This window comes from Mercenaria mercenaria, chromosome 19, assembly GCF_021730395.1.
Source record: "Mercenaria mercenaria strain notata chromosome 19, MADL_Memer_1, whole genome shotgun sequence".
NCBI lineage: Eukaryota > Metazoa > Mollusca > Bivalvia > Venerida > Veneridae > Mercenaria > Mercenaria mercenaria.
The window spans coordinates 24,157,580-24,170,538 of record NC_069379.1 but is presented as its reverse complement, the minus strand read 5'-3'; the positions used below and the strand labels follow the sequence as shown (position 1 = coordinate 24,170,538).

General features: G+C 34.0%; 1 long non-coding RNA gene across 1 annotated transcript; it reads right to left on the bottom strand.

Moving 5' to 3' along the window:
* Nucleotides 1-3,338: 3,338 nt before the first annotated feature.
* On the bottom strand, nt 3,339-5,759 carry LOC128551110 (uncharacterized). Its single transcript, XR_008368619.1, has 3 exons — nt 5,450-5,759; nt 5,083-5,191; nt 3,339-3,433 (listed from the first exon to the last, which is right to left on the bottom strand). It is a non-coding gene; the product is annotated as an uncharacterized LOC128551110 (long non-coding RNA).
* Nucleotides 5,760-12,959: the final 7,200 nt, after the last annotated feature.

Genomic DNA, 12,959 nt, shown 5'->3' with positions numbered 1-12,959 from the left:
ACCACATGATCGATTTTTGGTTTCAAAACCTTTTCCATGTCGAATTAAATCTTAATTAAGAAAGAAATCAACTGTTGTTTGTAGCCAAAGTTTTTCCTTATCAAATATTGGATAGATCACCCTGACGTCACGCATCAACACCTGTTTATCTGATGGTGGGCAAAAAATAATATTACATTGTTTGTGTATGGGATTAGAATTTTTAATTCTTAATAATTTCGTTCATTTATAGATATTAAAAAATCAAAAAAGTTTGGAAATGCTAACGATATTCATGTTTCGTTATTCAAATATCTTTTGAAAATTAATAACCGTTTTAAATGACATATGATTGAAATAGCGCCGTAGATGCCCTCAACTTTCAGGAAAACACCGTAAGTTATTAAGCGTTCATAATTAATCCGTTTTATTTCAAAATAATACTTAAAAGTGATCAATACATGCTTATTTTATATCCTTTCCATTGATCAAAAAATTATTGATATCATTTGTGATTTTAGAAATATAAGCCTTTAGAAAAACATCACTGTTAACCAAAAACATGGACGCTCGGCATCTGTCCATCCGATCTTTTCTTATCAGTTCTATAAATAGAATATACAACGGATTTGTATACAAATAAATCAATATTTTCCATGAACACATTTAAAATTGTGTATTTGGTGTTGTTGATGTCTATTTTTAACTAAGCCTATTCTATTTTAATCAAGGATTTTCCAAAAAAGGCAGAGAAACTTCTCAAAATGCAAGATAACATTTCACAAAATCAAACCAACAAATGGTTTAATTTTGTTTACATTTTAGTTTTATCGGGGAAGCGGTTGTCGGGTATCGATTTTTTGTCCTACTATATCGCAAAGTACTGTGTGTTGCGCATTACCAGTCTAATCCGTTATGCTCTGTGTCCCAGATTTTAGATTTTAGTCTGTGCTTCAGGGGAGATAAATTTAATTCATCTTTCTCTGTTTACCTAGGGTTGATTATTCTCCCAACAAAATGTCATATGACAGGAAATATTACTATAAATCAATCAAATGGGTGGCAATATCAAAAGAAATCAGAAGTCATGGTTCGACTGTGTAGTAAATAAGCGTAAATTCGAGGGTACCGGTAACAATAACACCAAAAACACGGCCTGTGATTAGATTTGTGAAACTTGGAAGTCTGAAAAGTGCTGTATAGTCTAATCTATAACAGTAAAAATTAAATTTGAGTCTAAAATATTTATTACTTTTTAACTTTTTTACACTAACAACATCTTTCCATAAATGGCATTTTTTCCCAATCTTGACAGTTATCGCGCAGAAATTTTCCAATTTAAAAGGCCTAGGCCTCTTCCCAATTTGTTGGTGAAAAGCCCTGGGAAATAATGCAATTTTCAGCATAAAATCGTTATAATTGTAGGTTTAGTATCAAAATTCTTTTTACAAAACATTTGAATGATATAACAATTATATGTAGACATTACTTGTTTGCAATATTCTTACAGTGCATTTTATGTGCTGATCTATAACAGATTTAAGAGGACAATTCCATAACTAAATGATCACTGTCAGTATATAAAAGACCTTATTTAGTTATGATATCCAGAATTATATGCAAGGCAGACTCGGATAAAATTGAATGTAGTAAAAAATGATTTTTAAGCCTCATTTTTAGCTCACCTGAGCACAAAGTGCTCGAAGGTGAGCTTTTGTGATCGCCCTGTGTCGGTCGTTTGTCGTCGTCAACAATTTGACTGTTAGCACTCTAGAGGTCACACTTTTGAGCCAGTCTCAATGAAACTTATTCAGAATGTTACCCTTAATAAATTTTTTGATGAGTTCTAGATTGGGTCATCTTAGCTCTAAAACTAGGTCACCAGGTCAGATCAAAGGAAAAGCTTGTAAACACTGTAGAGGTCAAATGTTTGGCCCAATCTTAATGAAACTTGGTCAGAATGGAACCCTCAATAAAATCTTGGAAGAGTTTGACATTGGGTCATCTGGGGTCAAAATCTAGGTCACCAGTTCAAATTGAAGGAAAAGCTTGTTTACACTCAGAGGTCACTATTTGGGCCCAATCTTAATGAAACTTGGCCAGTATGTTACCCTCAATAAAGTCTTTGACGAGTTTGATATTGGGTTATCTTTGGTCAAAACTAGGTCACCAGTTCAAATTAAAGGAAAAGCTTGTTAACACTGTAGAGGCCACATCTATGACTATATCTTCACGAAACTTGGTCAGAATGTTGATCTTAATGATCGTAACGTCCAATTTGAATCTAGATCATCTAGAATAAAAAACTAGATCACCAGGTCAAAGCAAAGGAAAAGCTAGTTTACACTGTAGAGGCCACATTTATAACGATATCTTAATGAAACTTGGTCAGAATATTAATGTTGATGATCTTTATGTCAAGTGCAAATTTGGGTCAGGTGGGGTAAAAAACTAGGTCACTAGGTCAAATCAAAGGAAAAGATTGTTGAGGCCACATTTATGACTGTATCTTCATGAAACTTGGTCGGAATGTTAATCTTTATGATCTTTAGGTCAAGCTCGAACTTGGGTCATGTCGGGTCAAAAACTGGGTCACCAGGTCAAATCAAAGGAAAAGCTAGTTTACACTTTAGAGACCACATTTATGACCATATCTTAATGAAACTTGGTCAGTATGTTAATTTTGATGATCTTTAGGTCAATAGCTCAGGTGAGCGCTACAGGGCCTTCATGGCCCTCTTGTTTATATTTTCTCTGACTCACTTAATAAATTTAAATTTATATGACAGTAACCTAATATTCTCTATTTATTACATATTTGACGTTGCAGGAGTGTAATACAGTCATTAAATAAAAACGATACTACACTATTGTAATAAAGCTTTGACATTGACGTCATTTATAGTATAGGCGACGTCGGTCAAATTGACTTGTTTATATAGCAGAAGAAAGTCGAATATTTGGTGTTTCGACAAGAAAGACTAACATGTGATAAAAATAATTCATCTTACATTTGTGACTATCCACATTGAATTTATTAAACTCTTTGAATACAATTGATAAAATGTTGTGTTTCGCATTTTATCATGCAATCTATCTTATATTTGTCATGAATGTCATCCTCAGTCAGACGAAGTCTCTTGCGCAAACCACAGGTTCCTATTTCAATATTTGACTTTCATCTAAGAATGTTACAAAAAACAGCTGAAATGCACCGCCCCATCAGTACTCTCAGTGCTTTGATTTATATATCTTAACAATTATTATGTTACCTTTTCGAGTATTTGTGTTGTTTCAAATTCAAAACCATATACAAGATGAATTTCATTCATCATTTCGAGTCTTATCGTAAAACTGTGAATATAGGTAGCAGATGGCGGTTTTTTCTAGTACTTCAGACTTCCGAGCGATGTGGCCAAGTCAGACGGCTTCCGATATCTTACGAGATGCAGACCTGAAAATAAAAAGATACCGGTTTACATCTTACTTGAAGAAGAAATAAAATACATAGTAAACTTCATACAAAGCATAGATTTTTAAATCCACAAGCCACCTGAAAGATAATTTCAGCCCGCGAAAATACATGACATTTCAGCCCAAATTAGCCATATCTCCAACTGGCCTTAAAATGTTAGGGGAATGGATAGAGACAAATGGCCACTTGCATTCTGTACTCAGTTTCAAGTATTACTTGCAGAGCTGGACAAAAATACCTGTCAACCGATTACTTTTTTCACTATTTTCAACTGTGTGAGGCCTATAAGACATTTGACAGTTCACGAGACGCTCAATGCTGATAGTGGCATATATGCATTTCAAGCAGTTATATGAAAATGATGCCATCAAGCTTACATTCGCATCTGCCAGAATTTCTGCAACATACCATTCTTAAACTTGTTAATCACAAACTCACATCAACAAATATTTCAAACACCAAAACTGCCTTCACTTCAAGGTTTTATCTCTAATGACAGATTTTGACCCTGGCCAATTCGAATCTGTGGCTGGAAACTACCAACTGCTACCTTAAGGACCAAGACATGCATCTCCATGGACTGTCTGGCACCTGATTCTAAGAAAATGATCTATGACAAATAAAATCTTACCAATATTTAAACAATGCTTTGTTCTTCTTGCAAATTGCACATGTCCAAACAATGTCTACAATATTGTGGATTTGGCCCCATTTTACACACATATTTCTTACTGCATCTATCTTTCTGACATTAAAAAAAGACTTACCTACTATTACATGATGGCCATAAATGTACTGTATTAGCATTGTGCACAGCCCTGCATACTTGAGGAACAGAATTAAAAGCAGCACAGCTTACTTACCCAAGACTAACTGTACTTCAAATCCGCAAGCTCAGGAAAAGCCGCCCCTGTTTACAAGTACTTTTTCATATTACCTTACATACAGTAAGTATAAAATAGCTTTAAATAAATATTTTACAATGCACTTTTGTTGTTGTTGTTGTTTTTGTTGTTGTTGTTGTTGTTGTTGTTGTTGTTGTTGTTGCCAAACTTACCTATTTTAACGAATTCGAGCAATCTCCCAGTACATCTCCGAGAAACCGTATCTTCTCTTAATTAAAAACAAATATCTGCAAATGTTCCCTCACTCCAGGACCTTAAATGCACCCAAGATGTATCCACTCTCTACACTTTTCTTCTGTCGTCATGTCCTGACACCGATAAAGCCACAATAGAAATTTGTAAGAACTAAAATCATACCTGCCACTCGAGAAATATCTTCGAAAGAAATATCACCACAGAATCCAGTTCCGAGCCTTGTGAAACAGCCATGTATTTAGAAAATGCCAAAAAGTTGCACCTATATTTCCTTTAAATAGTCCTTCTTCCTTTAAATTTGATATAAACTACAAAAGAAATGTGTTTCCCGCTAGAAATTTTAAGAAAACCCTACACTACAAACAAAAATAAGATTTACTTACCCGGTAAAATCAGAGTTACCTCCCCTTAACTTCTACCATATCAAACAACATCTGTCTATGTTATGAATCCATTCAGCTCGGATTTTTAAATAACACATACTGGAGAGCTTGAACAACACAAAAGAAAGCATGAAATAGTACTTACAAAAATTGACAAATGTCTTAAGGTAGCAGATGCGGTTTTTTCTAGTACTTCAGACTTCCGAGCGATGTGGCCAAGTCAGACGGCTTCCGATATCTTACGAGATGCAGACCTGAAAATAAAAAGATACCGGTTTACATCTTACTTGAAGAAGAAATAAAATACATAGTAAACTTCATACAAAGCATAGATTTTTAAATCCACAAGCCACCTGAAAGATAATTTCAGCCCGCGAAAATACATGACATTTCAGCCCAAATTAGCCATATCTCCAACTGCCTTAAAATGTTAGGGGAATGGATAGAGACAAATGGCCACTTGCATTCTGTACTCAGTTTCAAGTATTACTTGCAGAGCTGGACAAAAATACCTGTCAACCGATTACTTTTTTCACTATTTTCAACTGTGTGAGGCCTATAAGACATTTGACAGTTCACGAGACGCTCAATGCTGATAGTGGCATATATGCATTTCAAGCAGTTATATGAAAATGATGCCATCAAGCTTACATTCGCATCTGCCAGAATTTCTGCAACATACCATTCTTAAACTTGTTAATCACAAACTCACATCAACAAATATTTCAAACATCAAAACTGCCTTCACTTCAAGGTTTTATCTCTAATGACAGATTTTGACCCTGGCCAATTCGAATCTGTGGCTGGAAACTACCAACTGCTACCATATTGCAATCTGTTTTTTGTTTGTTTACATTTCGCTTAACATGTGCACACTGTCGTGACCTCTAGACCGGATGTTCATTAGGGAAGTTCACGCAAGTTTTTTCTGTAACGTTCACTAAAGCATAAAATATACGGAGCATCTCTGCAATATGGAATATTGAGACAAGGTGACTGGTGCACGATTGAAGATAAATTATCGCTTGTTTAATATCAGTAGTACACATTTACTGACCTGCGTGTTTTAGGTATGAAATACGCGATTGAAATGGGTTAGTATATTTTCCCGTTCATGACCATGGTTCTTATAGAATACTTAGGGGTAGGGTGTAACACGTACGGAGGCATTTTCTTTCTGATCTGGTGCCAGTGGCGTGAGGTTAATGCATGCAAACAAGTTTATTTTTAGACTGTAGGATAGTCTATTTTAAGCAGACATGGTGGTTAAGTTCTTACACAAACTAACGCACTTAAAATCTTGCAATAAAAGTTTTGTCAAACAACTTTATAAATATATCTATTTACGATTCTAAAATATATTATATATTTCATGGTGTTAGAAACATCGAAGTAAAGAGTGAAGTTACCAAAGTTGCTTTTAAAAGTTATGGACTTTTCCCCAGGCATAATCTATAGTTAGAATTCCTTAGATTATTTAGGTTTTCCGTGTTCTACTTTACTGAGGCTATAGATCACAACAAATGTAAGCCTCCGTAGGTCACAAGTAGTCCAAATAGAAATAGTGCTAATCGTTTTTCCTTTCCTAATGCCTTTTCTCAACAGCAACGTGTTTACTTTTACTCTACCGCGTTTCACTTTGCATTCTGTCGAAATCGGCATGTTCCTATCGCATGCTAGGTAAATTTGGTGGCGTAAGTATTTAATGCCTCGAACAGAGAAAAAGGGAGTAAATTCTGCGGGTTGTATTTAACGAACTGTAGTTTTCTTATATAAAAGTTAACACCCACAATTTTTTTTTCTTATATAAAAGTTAACACCCACAATTTTTTTCTGTTTTTCTTAAGTAGTTTGTTTGTTTATTTTGGGTTTAACGCCGTTTTTCAACAATATTTCAGTCATTTAACGGCGGGCAGTTAACCTAACCAGTGTTCCTGGATTCTGTACCAGTACAGACCTGTTCTCCGCAAGTATCTGCCAACTTCCCCACATGAATCAGAGGTGGAGGACTAATGATTTCAGACACAATGTCGTTTATCAAATAGTCACGGAGAACATACGCCCCGCCCGAGAATCGAACTCACGACCCTGCGATCCGTAGACCGACGCTCTACCTACTGAGCTAAGCGGGCGGGCTTTTTCTTAAGTAGAGATATAGTTCTTTATGGGAATATACGTCTCTGAAAATCTGATATGCTAGAAAATGTCGAAAAACCGTTAAGAAGTAAATGGATTTTATATAAGCTGATATAAGACTTTTCTCGAAACACATCGCAATTAGTCTTAATAGTCATAGATCGGTTGCATATGATATAAAAGGGTGTTTCCAATGCAAAATAATAGTGAAATTTGAAAAATTTTGAATTTTGACCATATTTTGAGTAGTACGCCTATTTCAGCAGCGATTTCTGGGATTATAAAGCCAGTATTTTGTCTCCAGAATGTCAGAAAAAGCACAAAATGCATCCTTCTGTGTCTTATTCATGACGGAATGAATGATATTTCAGAATCCCGGTGAAAAATAATATGCAAACAAGTGAAACTTTTACCAAAATATACAATAAAAGGACCATAGGGCCAAAATTTAGCCAGTAAATGGGTAGGGGGTGGCTTCTATTAAATGTCTATATTTCTCTAAAATCTCGAAATTTCACAATGAAACTTGGCGATATGTTTGGTTTTACATCTTTCTTGAAAATAGAGATGAAAATGGTGTGAAATTTGATAAGAAACATTTCTTATAGGAATAAGGTCAGTAATTCGGTCGAAAATGTGCTTCTGTGGTGTATCGAAAGAAGTCCATAATAAATAGATCCTAATTTTCCCATTTGTCGCGCAAATTCGTGTAGAACGAGTGCTTTAATCACCATTTTTCACTACAAGAATACATTCTGCATGAAATGAGACGGTTTTCATGTGCATACACCCCACATGGCATGTTTTGCAGATCGAAACCGGAAGTAGGTGTTTATTGCGCGGACGACAGCAAATATGCGCCATTTTTAGGGTGGCAGACCACAACTGACTGGCATTTCACTAGGAACTATATAACCCCCTATTTTCTTTCAATTTTTCGTTAATTTGTGATAGAACTTTCATGAAAAATAGGTGTAGGAAAAAGTGATGTTCTCTAAAGATACGTCAAGACGATCTGAAGTTGGCTTTTTTTATATGAAACAAAGAAGGATTTGAATTACTGACCTTTAACCTATAAGAAAAACTTTTTTCTCTGACACTGTGCCAGTTTCATTTGAAATGTGCAAGAAACCCAAATGCATGAAAAAATACAAGGTTTTAGCTCAACAGTTTCCAAGTTTTTACGTCATTTTCAGTATAATAAGACAAAGCATCAGATTTTGTCAAAAATAGTTGTCACAACATAATTTTGAAGCAGTTACCCTAAATGCAGCCTTGTTTTGCCCTGTTTTGACATTTTCTACTCTGATCTGCATGCAAATTACAAAAATAACACTGTTAAATATGTTCACTTTTACCTCTGATGGCCAGAAAATAGCAATCAGTAGCCTATAAATATGCAGTTTTTGAAAAAAATACACTAAAAACAGTGAAAATGTGATATTTTTGGGTTTTATTATCATTTTCAACAAAACTGCAATTAATCTGTCATTTTCTATCAAATTCTAATCAATGTAGCCCATTTCCACCATCATCTGGTCAGATTCCATTTCTTATAGGTTATAACACACTAAATAGTTCTTGTTCTTTATTCTATATAAAATTGACCTATTTCCAATGACCGCAGCACACATCAGGACCCATTTTAAATGTCTGTAACTTACATTTTCTTGAAGAATATTGTCAGTGCTAATTAAAAATCAAAAGAAAAGTGGGGGTCATGTTTTGATGCAAGAAAATTAATTTCAGTCCAACACACAAACTGCAAAATCAGCTAAAAAATAAGACCTCAAATTATACTGGTGGTGTATGATCTAAGTTTCTATGAAAAATTTTGTCATGTTACTTCATTATGAAAATGCTACCTACATGTCAAGCATAGATCTGTCATGTGATTTTAGCAAAAAAATTGCAATGAAAATAAGGAAAATAGCTCTACAGAGCAAAAAAAAACTGAGGACTATTTGTATCCGCCATTATGCGACTACCATTTTTTTCGCGCCATTTTTCTATTAAGTGTCTGTATGCCTATAATAAAAAGAACAGCCGGACTTAGTGGTGTTCAGCCTATATGCGACTAATGATAAAAGCCGTACCGCACGTTTCTTCTACCTTACTTTTATAGGAATTTATTACTGAAACCGAAACTGAATAATTTGATTAAACGCCTATTTCTATACAGTAGCATATTCAATGGCGTGTATATAATGATAATAATAATAATAGTAATAATAGTAATTATAATAATTTTATTTAAACAAACCACCCCCTGCCCCCTGAGGCCCCTTACCCCTATTGCCGAATATCAGTGATTTAGCATTACATTCACATAATTTATTAGAACTTGATAAAAAAGTAAGTCTTTTCAACCTGATTAATGTTTATACATAATTTTGGGAATGGCATATCGAAGAAAAGATGTGTTTGTTACTTATATATTTTATCTGATATTATAAATGTTCCTACTTTTCAAAGTAAATTATCATTATAAAAATCGCGAGTGCATACATATATTAACGTTGACTGAATTTACCAAATTAATGTTAAAATGTGCAATATAGTTATCATAATTCAAGAGTAAAAGCCGAGAGTTTATACATCACGTATTTTTTGTCACGATCTTTACTTCTTCCTTTTTAGTTCCTCTATTTCTATTTATTGTTCTATATAATACCCCATTTTTTCTACATTGTTTCTCTTGTAATGCTCTGCAATACTTTTCTCGTTTGTACCCCTTTCAACTTACACATTGTAAGCAATTTCATTGTCCTTTGGGTAGTTTTCTAAACATGCTTCTCTGTATATCAATATGATCTTTTAGAAAAAGTGTCTTGTCTATTTCACCTAATCAAAACTTATCCCAGCCCTTATGTCGGACAAAATGACACACTAGTTGGAATACACTGGTTGGAGCGTTAACCCGTCAGTCAAGCGACAGTAGATTTTGTGTCCGGTATCTAAGGTTGCTCTATCCATAATATTTTTCAATGAGACAGTTGAAAGTCTCTATAGAAATACTATAATGTTGACGAAAACGGGCGAAAAAAAAAACAAACCAAAAAAAATAATTATTCCTTTTTAGCTGGTCAAAATATTATGCACTGTCAAAAGGTCAGACGTTAATAGTGTACTGACAATAAATAAATAAATTATTTGCACTTATGCATTTGATAACCATTAATTGTGTTTGGTTTACACCGTTTCTCAACAACCTTCTAAATTATGTCACGGCGGTCGGCCTACACAACCTTTCTTGTTCCGTAATAAATTGACAACTTTCCCACTTCACGGAGTACCTGGTAAAATGTTTTAAAGGGAGTATCATCTTTTCATTCGGCTTTTTGTGTGTGTAACATGCATTCAGATAAAAACTTCCCCTATCTTTATCAGTATTAGTTTTTTTTTTTCAAATTTGAATAACGTGAATATATAGCCGCTAATTCGCTGTCATTTTCAGCATTAGCTTGAAACAAAATCGAGTATCTGCTTTTTTCGTTCGATCAACCCGAAAGAAGACAAACAAATGCAGATGGCTCAAAAGTCTGTCCAAAAAGAGATCGCATGTATCAGACTTTTGAAAATCAAATATACATAAGTGATGTTCATTACTTTATTTGGAGCAGTTGTAAGCTATTTGTGAATACAAGTTTGCACGTTCAAAAATTTGATTAAATCCCGATTTTTCAAAACTTCAGAATATACTGAATTATTTTGGAAGATAAAAAGACAGAGTCGTATGCTTGGATTTTTACTAGACTGAGTTAACCCAAGTTCATTTCCTGTAATAACATAAATAATCATGCAGACTCACTCGGGATTCTGCATCCCTTACGAAATGGTCAAAAAGCTGCGAACATGCCGCGAACATGCTGCGAACATGCCGCGAACATACCTATTCGCAGGAAGTATTCGCGGGATATTCGCTGCTACCGCGATCATGCCGCGATTGGTTTGATACTAGTTCGCGAGATATTCGCAGGAAGACCAATGATCGCGGCTTGTTCGCGAGAAGAACTTAGAAGATTATAATCTTTTGGTAAACTGTTACTGAAGAGCTTTTATATGAGCAGGTAATTGTAGATCAATTAATTTGTAACATTATCTGTAAGGTCACAGTATGAGTCTGATAAGTTAATTACAACCAGATATTCTGGACATGTTTAGAAGGGAATCTGTGTGCATTACAGACAGTTTTCATAAGTGATTCTTAGAGGCTAATAGGATTATATACTTTTTTGTGGTAAGTCAGAAAATTTATGTTTAATATCTATACTTATATATCTCAGTAAACATAAGGACTTTTGAAAATGAAATAGATATGCTTAACCTTTTGCAGAGCTGTATCAGATTATCTAAAAAGAAATATAAAACTAGCTTATTTTGACAATTTCTTAGCTTCATAAGTCTGATAATTAACATGTAAAACATTGACAGATTTGTAGTAATACATATAACTTATAAGTAGTGTGAAGAAAAACATTGGGATGAAATGAATAAATGCACTCAGACACTGTTATTGAAATGACAAGTAACAGTTAAAATTCAAACACACACACATATATATATATATATATATTATCATTAAAACTTTGTTTGAAATGCTCCAAATATGATATGAAAAAGTTCAGACATTGACAATTTGAATTTGTTACAACCTTAGCCAGTGTTGAAGTTTATTCAATAAATTTATATCCCTGATTCCTACTAATTTATTTGTTTTTGCACTTTTTCTGTACATGCTTTTTGTACACATGTCTGTAGAGATGGTTTTCAGCTAGTTCGCGGGATGTTCGCAGCAACTAGTTCGCGGGATGTTCACAGCAACTAGTTCGCGGGATGTTCGCAGCAGCTAGTTCGCGGGATGATCGCGGCAACTTGTTCGCGGGAAGTTCACAGCTACTTGTTCGCGGGAAGTTCGAGGCAAAACTAATTTGCATGTGAAAAGTGAACACCAAACGAACATCCCGCGAACTATTATAGCAGTAACACAATTTTAACGACAAACACACTTCAAAAACAAACTCGATTCGAAATGATTTTACCAGTAGAATAATCAGTGTAATTCATTTTGCATACATGTACATTCATCCATCAATATCATAAAATTTAAAAGCTACTCTATGCGACATAAAATGCATGATAATTGATGAAGATTTGAGAAAAAATAAATGAATAAATCAATTAAAAAAAAAATCTCAGTATTAGTAACGTTGTTATTGTAATAAATAATCATTAATTTTTCGTTTAAACGTTAATAGATTATCTTGCAGTTTGATGTTTGATGGAATGGAATTCCATAAATGCGTGGCTTTGTATGAGAATGTTTGTTTCAAGTAGTTTGTTCGGGGCTTCAACAAAGAAAGATTTTTACGAGTCGAGGAACGAAGATTATATCTATCGTTATGAGCAAAAGATAATAATTCAGACATATATTTTGGTACAAGGTTATGATCACATTTAAAAACCAGTACAGCCATGTGATAATTGCATCTGTTTTCAAAAGTGAGCAGATTCAGATTTTTAAACACGCTACTTGCGATACGATTTTTTGTTATTACACGAATTGCCCTCTTTTATAATTATATATTTTATCAGTATCTGATTTACAGGCAAGCCCCAATCCAGTACTCCATGGTTGATATAATATATGCATTATAATATAACATCTTCATTTCATCGGTCAAAAAGTACGAAATTCTTTTTAAAAAGTGCAACTTTTGAGTTAAGTTTATTCACAACATTACAAACTTGTGCATGCCACGTTATATTATTATCTATACAGATTCCAAGAATATTTTGACTTGTTACATTTTCAATTATCGTTCCATTGATAAACAGTTCAAGATTCCTTGCTTGTTTCATTTTATAATTTGTACTTAGAAGCAT